Source organism: Bos grunniens, chromosome 16 (genome assembly GCF_055505025.1).
Source record: "Bos grunniens cultivar Pamir isolate PY7600 chromosome 16, Bosgru_T2T1.0, whole genome shotgun sequence".
NCBI classification, from domain to species: domain Eukaryota; kingdom Metazoa; phylum Chordata; class Mammalia; order Artiodactyla; family Bovidae; genus Bos; species Bos grunniens.
In genome coordinates, this window is record NC_141180.1 from 82,968,487 (window position 1) to 82,989,320 (window position 20,834).

The following is a 20,834-nucleotide window of genomic DNA, read 5'->3' on the forward strand; positions in this document are numbered from 1 at the left end:
CCAGCTGGCGATTATCAAGCAGCTGAGAAGGCATGAATCCTACGGCCCAGCTGGCGATTATCAAGCAGATGAGAAAGCATGAATCCTGCGGCCCAGCTGGCGATTATCAAGCAGCTGAGCAGCTGCTAATTCCGTAAATCAGCAGGCACTGATCACGTGGCTGTCATGCAGTGATCAGGTGACTGAGAGGCGCTTATCATGTGACTGCTCATGTGCTGATCAGGTAGCTCTCCTGCACGGATCATGTGCCTCAGCAGGCAAGAATCAAGCAGCTGAGCAGGCATGAATCCTGCGGCCCAGCTGCCTATTATCAAGCAGATGAGCAGGCATGAATCATGCGGCCCAGCAGGCGATTATCAAGCAGATGAGCAGGCATGAATCCTGCGGGCCAGCCGTCGATTATCAAGCAGCTGAGCAGGCATGCATCCTGCGGCCCATCTGGCGATTATCAAGCAGATGAGCAGGCATGCATCCTGCGGCTCAGCTGGCGATTGTCAAGCAGCTGAGCAAGCGCTAATCCCGTTACTTAGCAGGCACTGATCACGTGGCTGTCATGCAGTGATCAAGTGACTGAGAGGCGCTGATCATGTGACTGCTCATGTGCTGATCAGGTAGCTCTCCTGCACGGATCATGTGCCTCAGCAGGCAAGAATCAAGCAGCTGAGCAGGCATGAATCATGCGGCCCAGCTGGCGATTATCAAGCAGCTGAGCAGGCATGAATCCTCCAGCCCAGCTGGCCATTATCAAGCAGATGAGCAGGCATGCATCCTGCGGCTCAGCTGGCGATTGTCAAGCAGCTGAGCAAGCGCTAATCCCGTTACTTAGCAGACACTGATCACGTGGCTGTCATGCAGTGATCAGGTGACTGAGAGGCGCTGATCATGTGACTGCTCATGTACTGATCAGGTAGCTCTCCTGCACGGATCATGTGCCTTAGCAGGCAAGAATTAACCAGCTGAGCAGGCATGAATCATGCGGCCCAGCTGGCGATGATCAAGCAGATGAGCAGGCATGAATCCTGCGGCCCAACTGGCGATTATCAAGCAACTGGGAAGGCATGAATCCTGCTTCCCAGCCTACGATTATCAAGCAGATGAGCAGGCATGAATCTTGCGGCCCAGCTGCCGATTATCAAGCAGATGAGCAGGCATGCATCCTGCGGCTCCGCTGGCGAATATCAAGCAGAGGAGCAGGCATGAATCTTGCGGCCCAGCTGGCGATTGTCAAGCAGCTGAGCAGGCATGAATCCTGCGTCCCAGCGGGCGATTATCAAGCAGCTGAGCAAGCGCTAATCCCGTAACTTAGCAGGCACAGATCACGTGGCTGTCGTGCAGTGATCAGGTGACTGAGAGGGGCTGATCATGTGACTGCTCATGTACTGATCAGGTAGCTCTCCTGCACGGATCATGTGCCTTAGCAGGCAAGAATTAAGCAGCTGAGCAGGCATGAATCATGCCGCCCAGCTGGCGATGATCAAGCAGATGAGCAGGCATGAATCCTGCGGCCCAACTGGCGATTATCAAGCAACTGGGAAGGCATGAATCCTGCTTCCCAGCCTACGATTATCAAGCAGATGAGCAGGCATGAATCTTGCGGCCCAGCTGCCGATTATCAAGCAGATGAGCAGGCATGCATCCTGCGGCTCAACTGGAGAATATCAAGCAGCTGAGCAGGCATGAATCATGAGGCCCAGCTGGCGATTATCAAGCAGATGAGCAGGCATGAATCTTGCGGCCAAGCTGGCGATTGTCAAGCAGCTGAGCAGGCATGAATCCTGCGGCCCATGTGGCGATTATCAAGCAGATGAGCAGGCATGCATCCTGCGTCTCAGCTGGCGATTATCAAGCAGCGGAGCAGGCGCAAAACCCGTGACACAGCAGGCACTGATCACGTGGCTGTCATGCAGTGATCAGGTGACTGAGAGGCGCTGATCATGTGACTGCTCATGTGCTGATCAGGTAGCTCTCTTGCACGGATCATGTGCCTCAGCAGGCAAGAATCAAGCAGCTGAACAGGCATGAATCCTGTGGCCCAGCTGGCGATTATCAAGCAGATGAGCAGCCATGAATCCTGCGGCCCAGCGGGCGATTATCAAGCAGATGAGCAGGCATGAATCATGCGGCCCAGCTGGCGATTATCAAGCGGATGAGCAGGCATGAATCATGCGGCCCAGCTGGCGATTATCAAGCCGCTGAGAAGGCATGAATCCTGTGGCCCAGCTGGCGATTATCAAACAGATGAGCAGGCATGAATCATGCGGCCCAGCTGGCGATTATCAAGCAGATGAGCAGGCATGCATCCTGCGGCTCAGCTGGCGATTATCAAGCAGCGGAGCAGGCGCAAATCCCGTGACACAGCAGGCACTGATCACGTGGCTGTCATGCAGTGATCAAGAGACTGAGAGGCGCTGATAATGTGACTGCTCATGTGCTCATCAGGTAGCTCTCCTGCACGGATCATGTGCCTCAGCAGGCAAGAATCAAGCAGCTGAGCAGGCATGAATCATGTGGCCCAGCTGGCGATTATCAAGCAGCTGAGTAGGCATGAATCTTGCGGCCCAGCTGGCCATTATCAAGCAGATGAGCAGCCATGAATCCTGCGGCCCAGCTGGCGATTATCAAGCAGATGAGCAGTCATGAATCCAGCGGGCGATCATCAACCAGCTGAGCAGGCATGAATCCTGTGTCCCAGCAGGCGATTATCAAGCAGATGAGCAGGCATGAATCATGCGGACCAGCTGTCGATTATCAAGCAGTTGAGAAGGCATGAATCCTGTGGCCCAGCTGGCGATTATCAAGCAGATGAGCAGGCATGAATCCTGCTGCCCACCTGGCGATTATCAAGCAGATGAGCAGGCATGCATCCTGCGGCTCAGCTGCCGATTATCAAGCAGCTAAGCAGGCGCTAATCCCGTAACTCAGCAGGCACTGATCACGTGGCTGTCATGCAGTGATCAAGAGACTGAGAGGCGCTGATCATGTGACTGCTCAGGTGCTGATCAGGTAGCTCTCCTGCACGGATCATGTTCCTCAGCAGGCAAGAATCAAGCAGGTGAGCAGGCATGCATCCTGCGGCCCATCTGGCGATTATCAAGCAGATGAGCAGGCATGCATCCTGCGGCTCAGCTGGCGATTGTCAAGCAGCTGAGCAAGCGCTAATCCCGTTACTTAGCAGGCACTGATCACGTGGCTGTCATGCAGTGATCAGGTGACTGAGAGGCGCTGATCATGTGACTGCTCATGTACTGATCAGGTAGCTCTCCTGCACGGATCATGTGCCTTAGCAGGCAAGAATCAAGCAGCTGAGCAGGCATGAATCATGCGGCCCAGCTGGCGATGATCAAGCAGATGAGCAGGCATGAATCATGCAGCCCAGCGGGCGATGATCAAGCAGATGTGCAGGCTTAAGTCCTGCGGCCCAGCTGGCGATTATCAAGAAGCTGAGCAGGCATGAATCATGCGGCCCAGCTGGCGATTATCAAGCAGATGAGCAGGCATGAATCATGCGGCCCAGCGGGCGATTTTCAAGTAGATGAGCAGGCATGAATCATGCGGCCCAGCTGGCGATTATTAAGCAGCTAAGCAGGCATGAATCCTGGGGCCCAACTGGCGATTATCAAGCAGCTGGGAAGGCATGAATCCTGCTTCCCAGCCTACGATTATCAAGCAGATGAGCAGGCATGAATCTTGCGGCCCAGCTGCCGATTATCAAGCAGATGAGCAGGCATGCATCCTGCGGCTCAGCTGGCGATTATCAAGCAGATGAGCAGGCATAAATCTTGCGGCCCAGCTGGCGATTGTCAAGCAGCTGATCAGGCATGAATCCTGTGCCTCAGCTGGCGATTGTCAAGCAGCTGAGCAGGTGCTAATCCCGTAACTCAGCAGGCACTGATCACGTGGCTGTCATGCAGAGATCAGGTGACTGAGAGGCGCCGATCATGTGACTGCTCATGTGCTGATCAGGTAGCTCTCCTGCACGGATCATGTGCCTCAGCAGGCAAGAATCAAGCAGCTGAACAGGCATGAATCCTGTGGCCCAGCTGGCGATTACCAAGCAGATGAGCAGGCATGAATCATGCGGCCCAGCTGGCGATTATCAAGCAGATGAGCAGGCATGAATCATGCAGCCCAGCTGGCCATTATCAAGCCGCTGAGAAGGCATGAATCCTGTGGCCCAGCTGGCGATTATCAAACAGATGAGCAGGCATGAATCATGCGGCCCAGCTGGCGATTATCAAGCAGATGAGCAGGCATGCATCCTGCGGCTCAGCTGGCGATTATCAAGCAGAGGAGCAGGCGCAAATCCCGTGATTCAGCAGGCACTGATCACGTGGCTGTCATGCAGTGATCAAGAGACTGAGAGGCGCTGGTAATGTGACTACTCGTGTGCTAATCAGGTAGTTCTCCTGCACGGATCATGTGCCTCAGCAGGCAAGAATCAAGCAACTGAGCAGGCATGAATCATGCGGCCCAACTGGCGATTATCAAGCAGATGAGCAGGCATGAATCATGCAGCCCAGCGGGCGATTATCAAGCAGATGTGCAGGCTTGAAACCTGCGGCCCAGCTGGCGATTATCAAGCAGCTGAGCAGGCATGAATCATGTGGCCCAGCTGGCGATTATCAAGCAGCTGAGAAGGCATGAATCCTGCGGCCAAGCTGGCGATTATCAAGCAGATGAGCAGCCATGAATCCTGCGGCCCAGCTGGCGATTATCAAGCAGATGAGCAGTCATGAATCCTGCGGCCCAGCTGGCGAGTATCAAGCAGATGAGCAAGCATGAATCCTTCGGTCCAGCGGGCGATTATCAAGCAGAAAATTAGCCATGAATCCTGCGGCCCAGCAGGAGATTATCAAGCAGCTGTGCAGGCATGAATCCTGCGGCCCAGCTGGGGATTATCAAGCAGATGAGCAGGCATGAATCATGCGGCCCAGCTGGCGATTATCAAGCAGCTGAGAAGGCATGAATCCTACGGCCCAGCTGGCGATTATCAAGCAGATGAGCAGCTATGAATCCTGCGGCCCAGCTGGCGATTATCAAGCAGCTGAGCAGGCATGAATCCTGCGGCCCAGCGGACGATCATCAAGCAGCTGAGCAGGCATGAATCCTGTGTCCCAGCTGGAGATTATCAAGCAGATGAGCAGCCATGAATCCTGCGGCCCAGCTGGCGATTATCAAGCAGTTGAGAAGGCATGAATCCTGCGGCCCAGCGGACGATCATCAAGCAGTTGAGAAGGCATGAATTCTGTGGCTCAGCTGGCGAGTATCAAGCAGCTGAGTATGCATGAATCCTGCGGCCCAGCTGGGGATTATCAAGCAGATGAGCAGGCATGAATCATGCGGCCCAGCTGGCGATTATCAAGCAGCTGAGAAGGCATGAACTATACGGCCCAGCTTGCGATTATCAAGCAGATGAGAAGGCATGAATCCTGCGGCCCAGCTGGCAATTATCAAGCAGCTGAACAGGCGCTAATCCCGTAACTCAGCAGGCACTGATCACGTGGCTGTCATGCAGTGATCAAGAGACTGAGAGGCGCTGATAATGTGACTGCTCATGTGCTGATCAGGTAGCTCTCCTGCACGGATCATGTGCCTCAGCAGGCAACAATCAAGCAGCTGAGCAGGCATGAATCATGTGGCCCAGCTGGCGATTATCAAGCAGCTGAGAAGGCATGAATCCTGCGGCCCAGCTGGCGATTATCAAGCAGATGAGCAGCCATGAATCCTGCGGCCCAGCTGGCGATTATCAAGCAGATGAGCAGGCATGCATCCTGCGGCCCAGCTGGCGATTATCAAGCAGAAAAGTAGCCATGATTCCTGCGGCCCAGAGGGAGATTATCAAGCAGCTGAGCAGGCATGAATCCTGCGGCCCAGATGGGGATTATCAAGCAGATGAGCAGGCATGAATCCTGCGGCCCAGCTGGCGATTATCAAGCAGCTGAGCAGCTGCTAATTCCGTAAATCAGCAGGCACTGATCACGTGGCTGTCATGCAGTGATCAGGTGACTGAGAGGCGCTTATCATGTGACTGCTCATGTGCTGATCAGGTAGCTCTCCTGCACGGATCATGTGCCTAAGCAGGCAAGAATCAAGCAGCTGAGCAGGCATGAATCCTGCGGCCCAGCTGCCTATTATCAAGCAGATGAGCAGGCATGAATCATGCGGCCCAGCTGGCGATTATCAAGCAGATGAGCAGGCATGAATCCTGCGGGCCAGCGGTCGATTATCAAGCAACTGAGCAGGCATGCATCCTGCGCCCATCTGGCGATTATCAAGCAGATGAGCAGGCATGCATCCTGCGGCTCAGCTGGCGATTATCAAGCAGCTGTGCAGGTGCTAATCTCGTAACTCAGCAGGCACTTATCACGTGGCTGTCATGCAGTGATCAAGTGACTGAGAGGCGCTGATCATGTGACTGCTCATGTGCTGATCAGGTAGCTCTCCTGCACGGATCATGTGCCTCAGCAGGCAAGAATCAAGCAGCTGAGCAGGCATGAATCATGCGGTCCAGCTGGCGATTATCAAGCAGCTGAGCAGGCATGAATCCTCCAGCCCAGCTGGCCATTATCAAGCAGATGAGCAGGCATGCATCCTGCGGCTCAGCTGGCGATTATCAAGCAGCTGTCCAGGTGCTAATCTCGTAACTCAGCAGGCACTTATCACGTGGCTGTCATGCAGTGATCAAGTGACTGAGAGGCGCTGATCATGTGACTGCTCATGTGCTGATCAGGTAGCTCTCCTGCACGGATCATGTGCCTCAGCAGGCAAGAATCAAGCAGCTGAGCACGCATGAATCATGCGGCCCAGCTGGCGATGATCAAGCAGATGAGCAGGCATGAATCCTGCGGCCCAACTGGCGATTATCAAGCAACTGGGAAGGCATGAATCCTGCTTCCCAGCCTACGATTATCAAGCAGATGAGCAGGCATGAATCTTGCGGCCCAGCTGCCGATTGTCAAGCAGCTGAGCAGGCATGAATCCTGCGGCTCAGCGGGCGATTATCAAGCAGCTGAGCAGGCATGCATCCTGCGGCCCATCTGGCGATTATCAAGCAGATGAGCAGGCATGCATCCTGCGGCTCAGCTAGCGATTATCAAGCAGCTGAGCAGGTGCAAATTCCGTAATTCAGCAGGCACTGATCACGTGGCTGTCATGCAGTGATCAGGTGACTGAGAGGCGCTGATCATGTGACTGCTCATGTGCTGATCAGGTAGCTCTCCTGCACGGATCATGTGCCTCAGCAGGCAAGAATCAAGCAGCTGAACAGGCATGAATCCTGTGGCCCAGCTGACGATTATCAAGCAGATGAGCAGCCATGAATCCTGCGGCCCAGTGGGCGATTATCAAGCAGATGAGCAGGCATGAATCATGCGGCCCAGCTAGCGATTATCAAGCAGATGAGCAGGCATGAATCCTGCGGCCCAGCTGGCGATTATCAAGCAGCTGAGCAGGCATGAATCCTGCGGCCAAGCTGGCGATTATCAAGCAGATGAGCAGGGATGAATCCTGCGCGCCAGCGGGAGATTATCAAGCAGCTGAGCAGACATGAATCCTGCGGCCCAGCTGGGGATTATCAAGCAGATGAGCAGGCATGAATCATGCGGCCCAGCTGGCGATTATCAAGCAGCTGAAAAGGCATGAATCCTACAGCCCTGCTGACGATTATCAAGCAGATGAGAAGGCATGAATCCTGTGGCCCAGCTCGCGATTATCAAGCAGATGAGCAGGCATGAATCCTTCGGCCCAGCGGGCGATTATCAAGCAGATGAGCAGGGATGAATCCTTCGGCCCAGCGGGCGATTATCAAGCAGATGAGCAGGCATGAATCCTTCGGCCCAGCGGGCGATTATCAAGCAGATGAGCAGGGATGAATCCTCCGGCACAGCTGGCGATTATCAAGCAGCTTAGCAGGGGCTAATCCCGTAATTCAGCAGGCACTGATCAGGTGGCTGTCATGCAGTGATCAGGTGACTGAGAAGCGCTGATCATGTGACTGCTCATGTGCTGATCAGGTAGCTCTCCTGCACGGATCATGTGACTCAGCAGGCAAGAATCAAGCAGCTGAGCAGGCATGAATCATGCATCCCAGCTGTGGATTATCAGGCTGCTGAGCAGGCATGAATCCTGTGGCCCAGCGGGCGATTATCAAGCAGCTGAGCAGGCATGCATCCTGCGGCCCACTGGCAATTATCAAGCAGCTTAGCAGGGGCTAATCCCGTAATTCAGCAGGCACTGATCAGGTGGCTGTCATGCAGTGATCAGGAGACTGAGAGGCGCTGATCATGTGCTGATCAGGTAGCTCTCCTGCACGGATCATGTGCCTCAGCAGGCAAGAATTAAGCAGCTGAGCAGGCATGAATCATGCGGCCTAGCTGTCGATTATCAGGCAGCTGAGCAGGCATGACTCCTGCGGCCCAGCGGGCGATTAACAAGCAGCTGAGCAGAAATGCATCCTGGGCCCCAGGGCCATTATCAAGCAGCGGAGCAGGCGCTAATCCCTTAACTCAGCAGGCACTGATCCGGTGGCTGTCATGCACTGATCAGGTGACTGAGAGGCGCTTATCATGGGATTGCTCATGTGCTGATTCGGTAGCTCTCCTGCACGGATCATGTTCCTCAACAGGCAAGAATCAAGCAGCTGAGCAGGCATGAATCATGCGGCCAAGCTGGCGATTATCAAGCAGCTGAGCAGGCATGAATCCTGCAGCCCAGCTGGCGGTTATCAAGCAGATGAGCAGCCATGAATCCTGCGGCCCAGCAAGCGATTATCAAGCAGCTGAGCAGGCATGAATCCTGCGGCCCAGCTGGCGATTATCAAGCAGATGATCAGGCATGAATCCTGTGGCCCAGCTGAAGATTATCAAGCAGCTGAGCAGGCATGAATCATGCGGCCCAGCTGGCGATTATCAAGCAGCTGAGCAGGCGCTAATCCCATTAATAAGCAGGCACTGATCAGGTGGCTGTCCTGCAGTGATCAGGTGACTGAGAGGCGCTGATAATGTGACTGCTCATGTGCTGATCAGGTAGCTCTCCTGCATGGATCATGTGCCTCAGCAGGCAAGAATCAAGCAGCTGAGCAGGCATGAATCATGCAGCCCAGCTGGCGATTATCAAGCAGCTGAGCAGGCATGAATCCTGCAGCCCAGCTGGCGATTATCAAGTAGATGAGCAGGCATGAATCATGCGGCCCAGCTGGCGACTATCAAGCAGCTGAGAAGGTATGAATCCTGCGGCCCAGCTGGCGATTATCAAGCAGCTGAGCAGGCATGAATCATGCGGCCCATCTGGCGATTATCAAGCAGCTGAGCAGTCGCTAATCCCGTAACTCAGCAGGCACTGATCACGTGGCTGTCATGCAGTGATCAGGTGACTGAGAGTCGCTGATCATGTGACTGATCATGTGCTGATCAGGTAGCTTTCCTGCATGGATCATGTGCCTCAGCAGGCAAGAATCAAGCAGCTGAGCAGGCAAGAATCCTGCAGCCCAGATGGCGATTATCCAGCAGCTGAGCAGCCATGAATCATTGGTCCCAGCTGGCGATTCTCAAGCAGCTGAGCAGGCATGAATCATGCGGCCCAGCTGGCGATTATCAGGCAGCTGAGCAGCTATGAATCATGCGGCCCAGCTGGCGATTATCAAGCAGCTGAGTAGGCATGAATCATGCGGCCCAGCTGGCGATTATCAAGCAGCTGAGCAGGCATCCATCCTGCGGCTCAGCTGGCGATTATCAAGCAGCTGAGCAGGCATGAATCATGCGGCCCAGCTGGCGATTATCAGGCAGCTGAGCAGGCGCTAATCCCGTAACACAGCAGGCACTGATCACGTGGCTGTCATGCAGTGATCAGGTGACTGAGAGTCGCTGATCATGTGACTGCTCATGTGCTGATCAGGTAGCTCTCCTGCATGGATCATGTGCCTCAGCAGGCAAGAATCAAGCAGCTGAGCAGGCATGAATCCTGGGCCTCAGTTGGCGATTATAAAGCAGCTCGGCAGGCATGAATCTTGCGGCCCAGCTGGCGATTATCAAGCAGCTGAGCAGGCGCTAATCCCGTAACTCAGCAGGCACTGATCACGTGGCTGTCATGCACTGATCAGGTGACTGAGAGGCGCTTATCATGGGACTGCTCATGTACTGATTCGGTAGCTCTCCTGCACGGATCATGTGCCTCAGCAGGCAAGAATCAATCAGCTGAGCAGGCATGAATCATGCGGCCCAGATGGTGATTATCAAGCAGCTGAGCAGGCATGAAACCTGCAGTCCAGCTGGCGGTTATCAAGCAGATGAGCAGCCATGAATCCTGCGGCCCAGCGGGCGATTATCAAGCAGCTGAGCAGGCATGAATCCTGCGGCCCAGGTGGCGATTATCAAGCAGATGAGCAGGCATTAATCCTGTGCCCAGCTGACGATTATTAAGCAGCTGAGCAGGCATGAATCCTGCGGCCCAGCTGGCGATTATCAAGCAAATGAGCAGGCATGAATCATGCGGTCCAGCTGGCGATTATCAAGCAGCTGAGAAGGCATGAATCATGCGGCCCAGCTGGCGATTATCAAGCAGATGAGCAGGCATGAATCATGCGGCCCAGCTGGCGATTATCAAGCAGATGAGCAGGCATGAATCATGCGGCCCAGCTGGCGATTATCAAGCAGATGAGCAGGCATGAATCATGCGGCCCAGCTGGCGATTATCAAGCAGATGAGCAGGCATGAATCATGCGGCCCAGCAGGCGATTATCAAGCAGCTGAGCAGGCAAGAATCCTGCGGCCCAGCTGGCGATTATCAAACAGATGAGCAGGCATGAATCATGCGGCCCAGCTGGCGATTATCAAGCAGATGAGCAGGCATGCATCCTGCGTCTCAGCTGGCGATTATCAAGCAGCTGAGCAGACGCTAATCCCGTAACTCAGCAGGCACTGATCACGTGGCTGTCATGCAGTGATCAGATGACTGAGAGGCACGGATCATGTGACTGCTCATGTGCTGATCAAGTAGCTCTCCTGCACGGATCATGTGCCTCAGCAGGCAAGAATCAAGCAGCTGAGCAGGCAAGAATCCTGCAGCCCAGATGGCGATTATCAAGCAGCTGAGCAGCCATGAATCATGCGGCCCAGCTGGCGATTATCAAGCAGCTGAGCAGGCATGAATCATGCGGCCCAGCTGGCGATTATCAGGCAGCTGAGCAGGCATGAATCATGCGGCCCAGATGGCGATTATCAAGCAGCTGAGTAGGCATGAATCATGCGGCCCAGCTGGCGATTATCAAGCAGCTGAGCAGGCATCCATCCTGCGGCTCAGCTGGCGATTATCAAGCAGCTGAGCAGGCATGAATCATGCGGCCCAGCTGGCGATTATCAAGCAGCTGAGCAGGCATCCATCCTGCGACTCAGCTGGCGATTATCAAGAAGCTGAGCAGGCATGAATCATGCGGCCCAGCTGGCGATTATCAAGCAGCTGAGCAGGCGCTAATCCCATATAAGCAGGCACTGATCACGTGGCTGTCATGCAGTGATCAGGTGACTGAGAGTCGTTGATCATGTGACTGCTCATGTGCTGATCAGGTAGCTCTCCTGCTTGGATCATGTGCCTCAGCAGGCAAGACTCAAGCAGCTGAGCAGGCATGAATCCTGGGCCTCAGTTGGCGATTATCAAGCAGCTCGACAGTCATGAATCTTGCGGCCCAGCGGGCGATTATCAAGCAGCTGAGCAGGCATAAATCATGCGGCCCAGCTGTCGATTATCAAGGAGCTGAGCAGGCGCTAATCCCGTAAATAAGCAGGCACTGATCAGGTGGCTGTCATGCAGTGATCAGGTGACTGAGAGGCGCTGATCATGTGACTGCTCATGTGCTGATCAGGTAGCTCTCCTGCACGGATCATGTGCCTCAGCAGGCAAGAATCAAGCAGCTGAGCAGGCATGAATCATGCAGCCCAGCTGGCGATTATCAAGCAGCTTAGCAGGCATGAATCCTGCAGCCCAGCTGGCGATTATCAAGCAGATAAGCAGGCATGAATCATGCGGCCCAGCTGGCGATTATCAAGCAGCTGAGCAGGCATGCTTCCTGCGGCTCAGCTGGCGATTATCAAGCAGCTGAGCAGACGCTAATCCCGTAACTCAGCAGGCACTGATCACGTGGCTGTCAGGCAGTGATCAGGTGACTGAGAGGCGCTGATCATGTGACTGCTCATGTGCTGATCAAGTAGCTCTCCTGCACGGATCATGTGCCTCAGCAGGCAAGAATCAAGCAGCTGAGCAGGCAAGAATCCTGCAGCCCAGATGGCGATTATCAAGCAGCTGAGCAGCCATGAATCATGCGGCCCAGCTGGCGATTATCAAGCAGCTGAGCAGGCATGAATAATGCGGCCCAGCTGGCGATTATCAGGCAGCTGAGCAGGCATGAATCATGCGTCCCAGCTGGCGATTATCAAGCAGCTGAGTAGGCATGAATCATGCGAACCAGCTGGCGATTATCAAGCAGCTGAGCAGGCATCCATCCTGCGGCTCAGCTGGCGATTATCAAGCAGCTGAGCAGGCATGAATCATGCGGCCCAGCTGGCGATTATCAAGCAGCTGAGCAGGCATCCATCCTGCGGCTCAGCTGGCGATTATCGAGCAGCTGAGCAGGCATGAATCATGCGGCCCAGCTGGCGATTATCAAGCAGCTGAGCAGGCGCTAATCCCGTTACTCAGCAGGCACTGATCACGTGGCTGTCATGCAGTGATCAGGTGACTGAGAGTCGCTGATCATGTGACTGCTCATGTGCTGATCAGGTAGCTCTCCTGCATGGATCATGTGCCTCAGCAGGCAAGAATCAAGCAGCTGAGCAGGCATGAATCCTGGGCCTCAGTTGGCGATTATCAAGCAGCTCGACAAGCATGAATCTTGTGGCCCAGTGGGCGATTATCAAGCAGCTGAGCAGGCATAAATCATGCGGCCCAGCTGGCGATTATCAAGGAGCTGAGCAGGCGCTAATCCCGTAAATAATCAGGCACTGATCAGGTGGCTGTCATGCAGTGATCAGGTGACTGAGAGACGCTGATCATGTGACTGCTCATGTGCTGATCAGGTAGCTCTCCTGCACGGATCATGTGCCTCAGCAGGCAAGAATCAAGCAGCTGAGCAGGCATGAATCATGCAGCCCAGCTGGCGATTATCAAGTAGCTTAGCAGGCATGAATCCTGCAGCCCAGCTGGCGATTATCAAGCAGATAAGCAGGCATGAATCATGCGGCCCAGCTGGCGATTATCAAGCAGCTGAGCAGGCATGAATCCTGTGGCCCACCTGGCGATTATCAAGCAGCTGAGCAGGCATGAATCATGCGGCCCAGCTGGCGATTATCAAGCAGCTGAGCAGGCATGAATCCTGCCTCCCAGATGGCGATTATCAAGCAGATGAGCATCCGTGAATCCTGCGGACCAGCTGGCGATTATCAAGCAGCTGACAAGGCATGAATCCTGCGGCCCAGCTGGCAATTATCAAGCAGCTGAATAGGCATGAATCATGCGGCCCAGCTGGCGATTATCAAGTAGATGAGCAGGCATGAATCCTGCGGCTCAGCTGGCTATTATCAAGCAGCTGAGCAGGCGCTAATCCCGTAACTCAGCAGGCACTGATCACGTGGCTGTCATGCAGTGATCAGGTGACTGACAGGCAATGATAATGTGACTGCTCATGTGCTGATCAGGTAGCCCTCATGCACGGATCATGTGCCTCAGCAGGCAAGAATCAAGCAGCTGAGCAGGCATGAATCATGCATCCCAGCTGTCGATTATCAGGCAGCTGAGCAGGCATGAATCCTGTGGCCCAGCGGGCGATTATCAAGCAGCTGAGCAGGCATGCATCCTGCGGCCCAGCTGGCGATTATCAAGCAGCTGAGCAGGCGCTAATCCCGTAATTCAGCAGGCACTGATCAGGTGGCTGTCATGCAGTGATCAGGAGACTGAGAGGCGCTGATCATGTGCTGATCAGGTAGCTCTCCTGCACGGATCATGTGCCTCAGCAGGCAAGAATTAAGCAGCTGAGCAGGCATGAATCATGCGGCCTAGCTGTCGATTATCAGGCAGCTGAGCAGGCATGAATCCTGCGGCCCAGCGGCGATTATCAAGCAGCTGAGCAGGCATGCATCCTGCGGCCCAGCTGGCCATTATCAAGCAGCTGAGCAGGCGCTAATCCCTCAACTCAGCAGGCACTGATCACGTGGCTGTCATGCACTGATCAGGTGACTGAGAGGCGCTTATCATGGGACTGCTCATGTGCTGATTCGGTAGCTCTCCTGCACAGATCATGTGCCTCAACAGGCAAGAATCAAGCAGCTGAGCAGGCATGAATCATGAGGCCCAGCTGGCGATTATCAAGCAGATGAGCAGGCATGCATCCTGCGTTTCAGCTGGCGATTATCAAGCAGCTGAGCAGACGCTAATCCCGTAACTCAGCAGGCACTGATCACGTGGCTGTCATGCAGTGATCAGATGACTGAGAGGCACGGATCATGTGACTGCTCATGTGCTGATCAAGTAGCTCTCCTGCACGGATCATGTGCCTCAGCAGGCAAGAATCAAGCAGCTGAGCAGGCAAGAATCCTGCAGCCCAGATGGCGATTATCAAGCAGCTGAGCAGCCATGACTCATGCGGCCCAGCTGGCGATTATCAAGCAGCTGAGCAGGCATGAATCATGCGGCCCAGCTGGCGATTATCAGGCAGCTGAGCAGGCATGAATCATGCGGCCCAGATGGCGATTATCAAGCAGCTGAGTAGGCATGAATCATGCGGCCCAGCTGGCGATTATCAAGCAGCTGAGCAGGCATCCATCCTGCGGCTCAGCTGGCGATTATCAAGCAGCTGAGCAGGCATGAATCATGCGGCCCAGCTGGCGATTATCAAGCAGCTGAGCAGGCATCCATCCTGCGACTCAGCTGGCGATTATCAAGAAGCTGAGCAGGCATGAATCATGCGGCCCAGCTGGCGATTATCAAGCAGCTGAGCAGGCGCTAATCCCATATAAGCAGGCACTGATCACGTGGCTGTCATGCAGTGATCAGGTGACTGAGAGTCGCTGATCATGTGACTGCTCATGTGCTGATCAGGTAGCTCTCCTGCTTGGATCATGTGCCTCAGCAGGCAAGAATCAAGCAGCTGAGCAGGCATGAATCCTGGGCCTCAGTTGGCGATTATCAAGCAGCTCGACAGTCATGAATCTTGCGGCCCAGCTTGCGATTATCAAGCAGCAGAGCAGGCATAAATCATGCGGCCCAGCTGGCGATTATCAAGGAGCTGAGCAGGCGCTAATCCCGTAAATAAGCAGGCACTGATCAGGTGGCTGTCATGCAGTGATCAGGTGACTGAGAGGCGCTGATCATGTGACTGCTCATGTGCTGATCAGGTAGCTCTCCTGCACGGATCATGTGCCTCAGCAGGCAAGAATCAAGCAGCTGAACAGGCATGAATCCTGTGGCCCAGCTGGCGATTATCAAGCAGCTTAGCAGGCATGAATCCTGCAGCCCAGCTGGCGATTATCAAGCAGCTGAGCAGGCATGAATAATGCGGCCCAGCTGGCGATTATCAGGCAGCTGAGCAGGCATGAATCATGCGGCCCAGCTGGCGATTATCAAGCAGCTGAGCAGACGCTAATCCCGTAACTCAGCAGGCACTGATCACGTGGCTGTAATGCAGTGATCAGATGACTGAGAGGCGCTGATCATGTGACTGCTCATGTGCTGATCAAGTAGCTCTCCTGCACGGATCATGTGCCTCAGCAGGCAAGAATCAAGCAGCTGAGCAGGCAAGAATCCTGCAGCCCAGATGGCGATTATCAAGCAGCTGAGCAGCCATGAATCATGCGGCCCAGCTGGCGATTATCAAGCAGCTGAGCAGGCATGAATCATGCGGCCCAGCTGGCGATTATCAGGCAGCTGAGCAGGCATGAATCATGCGGCCCAGCTGGCGATTATCAAGCAGCTGAGTAGGCATGAATCATGCGGCCCAGCTGGCGATTATCAAGCAGCTGAGCAGGCATCCATCCTGCGGCTCAACTGGCGATTATCAAGCAGCTGAGCAGGCATGAATCATGCGGCCCAGCTGGCGATTATCAAGCAGCTGAGCAGGCATCCATCCTGCGGCTCAGCTGGCGATTATCGAGCAGCTGAGCAGGCATGAATCATGCGGCCCAGCTGGCGATTATCAAGCAGCTGAGCAGGCGCTAATCCTGTTACTCAGCAGGCACTGATCACGTGGCTGTCATGCAGTGATCAGGTGACTGAGAGTCGCTGATCATGTGAATGCTCATGTGCTGATCAGGTAGCTCTCCTGCATGGATCATGTGCCTCAGCAGGCAAGAATCAAGCAGCTGAGCAGGCATGAATCCTGGGCCTCAGTTGGCGATTATCAAGCAGCTCGACAGGCATGAATCTTGTGGCCCAGTGGGCGATTATCAAGCAGCTGAGCAGGCATAAATCATGCGGCCCAGCTGGCGATTATCAAGGAGCTGAGCAGGCGCTAATCCCGTAAATAAGCAGGCACTGATCAGGTGGCTGTCATGCAGTGATCAGGTGACTGAGAGGCGCTGATCATGTGACTGCTCATGTGCTGATCAGGTAGCTCTCCTGCACGGATCATGTGCCTCAGCAGGCAAGAATCAAGCAGCTGAGCAGGCATGAATCATGCAGCCCAGCTGGCGATTTTCAAGCAGCTTAGCAGGCATGAATCCTGCAGCCCAGCTGGCGATTATCAAGCAGATAAGCAGGCATGAATCATGCGGCCCAGCTGGCGATTATCAAGCAGCTGAGCCGGCATGAATCCTGTGGCCCACCTGGCGATTATCAAGCAGCTGAGCAGGCATGAATCATGCGGCCCAGCTGGCGATTATCAAGCAGCTGAGCAGGCATGAATCCTGCCTCCCAGATGGCGATTATCAAGCAGATGAGCATCCGTGAATCCTGCGGACCAGCTGGCGATTATCAAGCAGCTGAATAGGCATGAATCATGCGGCCCAGCTGGCGATTATCAAGTAGATGAGCAGGCATGAATCCTGCGACTCAGCTGGCTATTATCAAGCAGCTGAGCAGGCATGAATCATGCGGCCCAGCTGGCGATTATCAGGCAGATGAGCAGGTATGAATCATGCGGCACAACTGGCGATTATCAAGCAGCTGAGTAGGCATGAATCATGCGGCCCAGCTGGCGATTATCAAGCAGCTGAGCAGGCATCCATCCTGCGGCTCAGCTGGCGATTATCAAGCAGCTGAGCAGGCATGAATCATGCGGCCGAGCTGGCGATTATCAGGCAGCTGAGCAGGCGCTAATCCCGTAACTCAGCAGGCACTGATCACGTGGCTGTCATGCAGTGATCAGGTGACTGAGAGTCGCTGATCATGTGACTGCTCATGTGCTGATCAGGTAGCTCTCCTGCATGGATCATGTGCCTCAGCAGGCAAGAATCAAGCAGCTGAGCAGGCATGAATCCTGTGCCTCAGTTGGCGATTATCAAGCAGCTCGGCAGGCATGAATCTTGCGGCCCAGCTGGCGATTATCAAGCAGCTGAGCAGGCGCTAATCCCGTAACTCAGCAGGCACTGATCACGTGGCTGTCATGCACTGATCAGGTGACTGAGAGGCGCTTATCATGGGACTGCTCATGTACTGATTCGGTAGCTCTCCTGCACGGATCATGTGCCTCAGCAGGCAAGAATCAATCAGCTGAGCAGGCATGAATCATGCGGCCCAGATGCTGATTATCAAGCAGCTGAGCAGGCATGAAACCTGCAGTCCAGCTGGCGGTTATCAAGCAGATGAGCAGCCATGAATCCTGCGGCCCAGCGGGCGATTATCAAGCAGCTGAGCAGGCATGAATCCTGCGGCCCAGGTGGCGATTATCAAGCAGATGAGCAGGCATGAATCCTGTGGCCCAGCTGACGATTATCAAGCAAATGAGCAGGCATGAATCATGCGGCCCAGCTGGCGATTATCAAGCAGCTGAGAAGGCATGAATCATGCGGCCCAGCTGGCGATTATCAAGCAGATGAGCAGGCATGAATCATGCGGCCCAGCTGGCGATTATCAAGCAGATGAGCAGGCATGAATCATGCGGCCCAGCTGGCGATTATCAAGCAGATGAGCAGGCATGAATCATGCGGCCCAGCTGGCGATTATCAAGCAGATGAGCAGGCATGAATCATGCGGCCCAGCTGGCGATTATCAAGCAGATGAGCAGGCATGAATCATGCGGCCCAGCTGGCGATTATCAAGCAGATGAGCAGGCATGAATCATGCGGCCCAGCTGGCGATTATCAAGCAGATGAGCAGGCATGAATCATGCGGCCCAGCTGGCGATTATCAAGCAGATGAGCAGGCATGAATCATGCGGGCAAGCTGGCGATTATCAAGCAGATGAGCAGGCATGAATCATGCGGCCTAGCTGGCGATTATCAAGCAGATGAGCAGGCATGCATCTTGCGTCTCAGCTGGCGATTATTAAGCAGCTGAGCAGGCACTAATCGCGTAAATCACCAGGTACTGATCACGTGGCTGTCATGCAGTGATAAGGTGACTGAGAGGCGCTGATCCTGTGACTGCACATGTGCTGATCAGGTAGCTCTCATGCACGGATCATGTGCCTCAGCAGGCAAGAATCCAGCAGCTGAGCAGGCATGAATCCTGCGGCCCTGATGGCGATTATCAAGCAGCTGAGCAGGCATGAATCATGCGGCCCAGCTGGCGATTATCAAGCAGCTGAGCAGGCGCTAATCCCGTAATTCAGCAGGCACTGATCAGGTGGCTGTCATGCAGTGATCAGGAGACTGAGAGGCGCTGATCATGTGCTGATCAGGTAGCTCTCCTGCACGGATCATGTGCCTCAGCAGGCAAGAATTAAGCAGCTGAGCAGGCATGAATCATGCGGCCTAGCTGTCGATTATCAGGCAGCTGAGCAGGCATGAATCCTGCGGCCCAGCGGCGATTATCAAGCAGCTGAGCAGGCATGCATCCTGCGGCCCAGCTGGCCATTATCAAGCAGCTGAGCAGGCGCTAATCCCTCAACTCAGCAGGCACTGATCACGTGGCTGTCATGCACTGATCAGGTGACTGAGAGGCGCTTATCATGGGACTGCTCATGTGCTGATTCGGTAGCTCTCCTGCACAGATCATGTGCCTCAACAGGCAAGAATCAAGCAGCTGAGCAGGCATGAATCATGAGGCCCAGCTGGCGATTATCAAGCAGATGAGCAGGCATGCATCCTGCATCTCAGCTGGCGATTATCAAGCAGCTGAGCAGACGCTAATCCCGTAACTCAGCAGGCACTGATCACGTAGCTGTCATGCAGTGATCAGATGACTGAGAGGCACGGATCATGTGACTGCTCATGTGCTGATCAAGTAGCTCTCCTGCACGGATCATGTGCCTCAGCAGGCAAGAATCAAGCAGCTGAGCAGGCAAGAATCCTGCAGCCCAGATGGCGATTATCAAGCAGCTGGGCAGCCATGACTCATGCGGCCCAGCTGGCGATTATCAAGCAGCTGAGCAGGCATGAATCATGCGGCCCAGCTGGCGATTATCAGGCAGCTGAGCAGGCATGAATCATGCGGCCCAGCTGGCGATTATCAAGCAGCTGAGCAGGCATCCATCCTGCGGCTCAGCTGGCGATTATCAAGCAGCTGAGCAGGCATGAATCATGCGGCCCAGCTGGCGATTATCAAGCAGCTGAGCAGGCATCCATCCTGCGACTCAGCTGGCGATTATCAAGAAGCTGAGCAGGCATGAATCATGCGGCCCAGCTGGCGATTATCAAGCAGCTGAGCAGGCGCTAATCCCGTTACTCAGCAGGCACTGATCACGTGGCTGTCATGCAGTGATCAGGTGACTGAGAGTCGCTGATCATGTGAATGCTCATGTGCTGATCAGGTAGCTCTCCTGCATGGATCATGTGCCTCAGCAGGCAAGAATCAAGCAGCTGAGCAGGCATGAATCCTGGGCCTCAGTTGGCGATTATCAAGCAGCTCGACAGGCATGAATCTTGTGGCCCAGTGGGCGATTATCAAGCAGCTGAGCAGGCATAAATCATGCGGCCCAGCTGGCGATTATCAAGGAGCTGAGCAGGCGCTAATCCCGTAAATAAGCAGGCACTGATCAGGTGGCTGTCATGCAGTGATCAGGTGACTGAGAGGCGCTGATCATGTGACTGCTCATGTGCTGATCAGGTAGCTCTCCTGCACGGATCATGTGCCTCAGCAGGCAAGAATCAAGCAGCTGAGCAGGCATGAATCATGCAGCCCAGCTGGCGATTATCAAGCAGCTTAGCAGGCATGAATCCTGCAGCCCAGCTGGCGATTATCAAGCAGATAAGCAGGCATGAATCATGCGGCCCAGCTGACGATTATCAAGCAGCTGAGCAGGCATGAATCCTGTGGCCCACCTGGCGATTATCAAGCAGCTGAGCAGGCATGAATCATGCGGCCCAGCTGGCGATTATCAAGCAGCTGAGCAGGCATGAATCCTGCCTCCCAGATGGCGATTATCAAGCAGATGAGCATCCGTGAATCCTGCGGACCAGCTGGCGATTATCAAGCAGCTGACAAGGCATGAATCCTGCGGCCCAGCTGGCGATTATCAAGCAGCTGACAAGGCATGAATCATGCGGCCCAGCTGGCGATTATCAAGTAGATGAGCAGGCATGAATCCTGCGGCTCAGCTGGCTATTATCAAGCAGCTGAGCCGGCGCTAATCCCGTAACTCAGCAGGCACTGATCACGTGGCTGTCATGCAGTGATCAGGTGACTGACAGGCGCTGATAATGTGACTGCTCATGTGCTGATCAGGTAGCCCTCATGCACGGATCATGTGCCTCAGC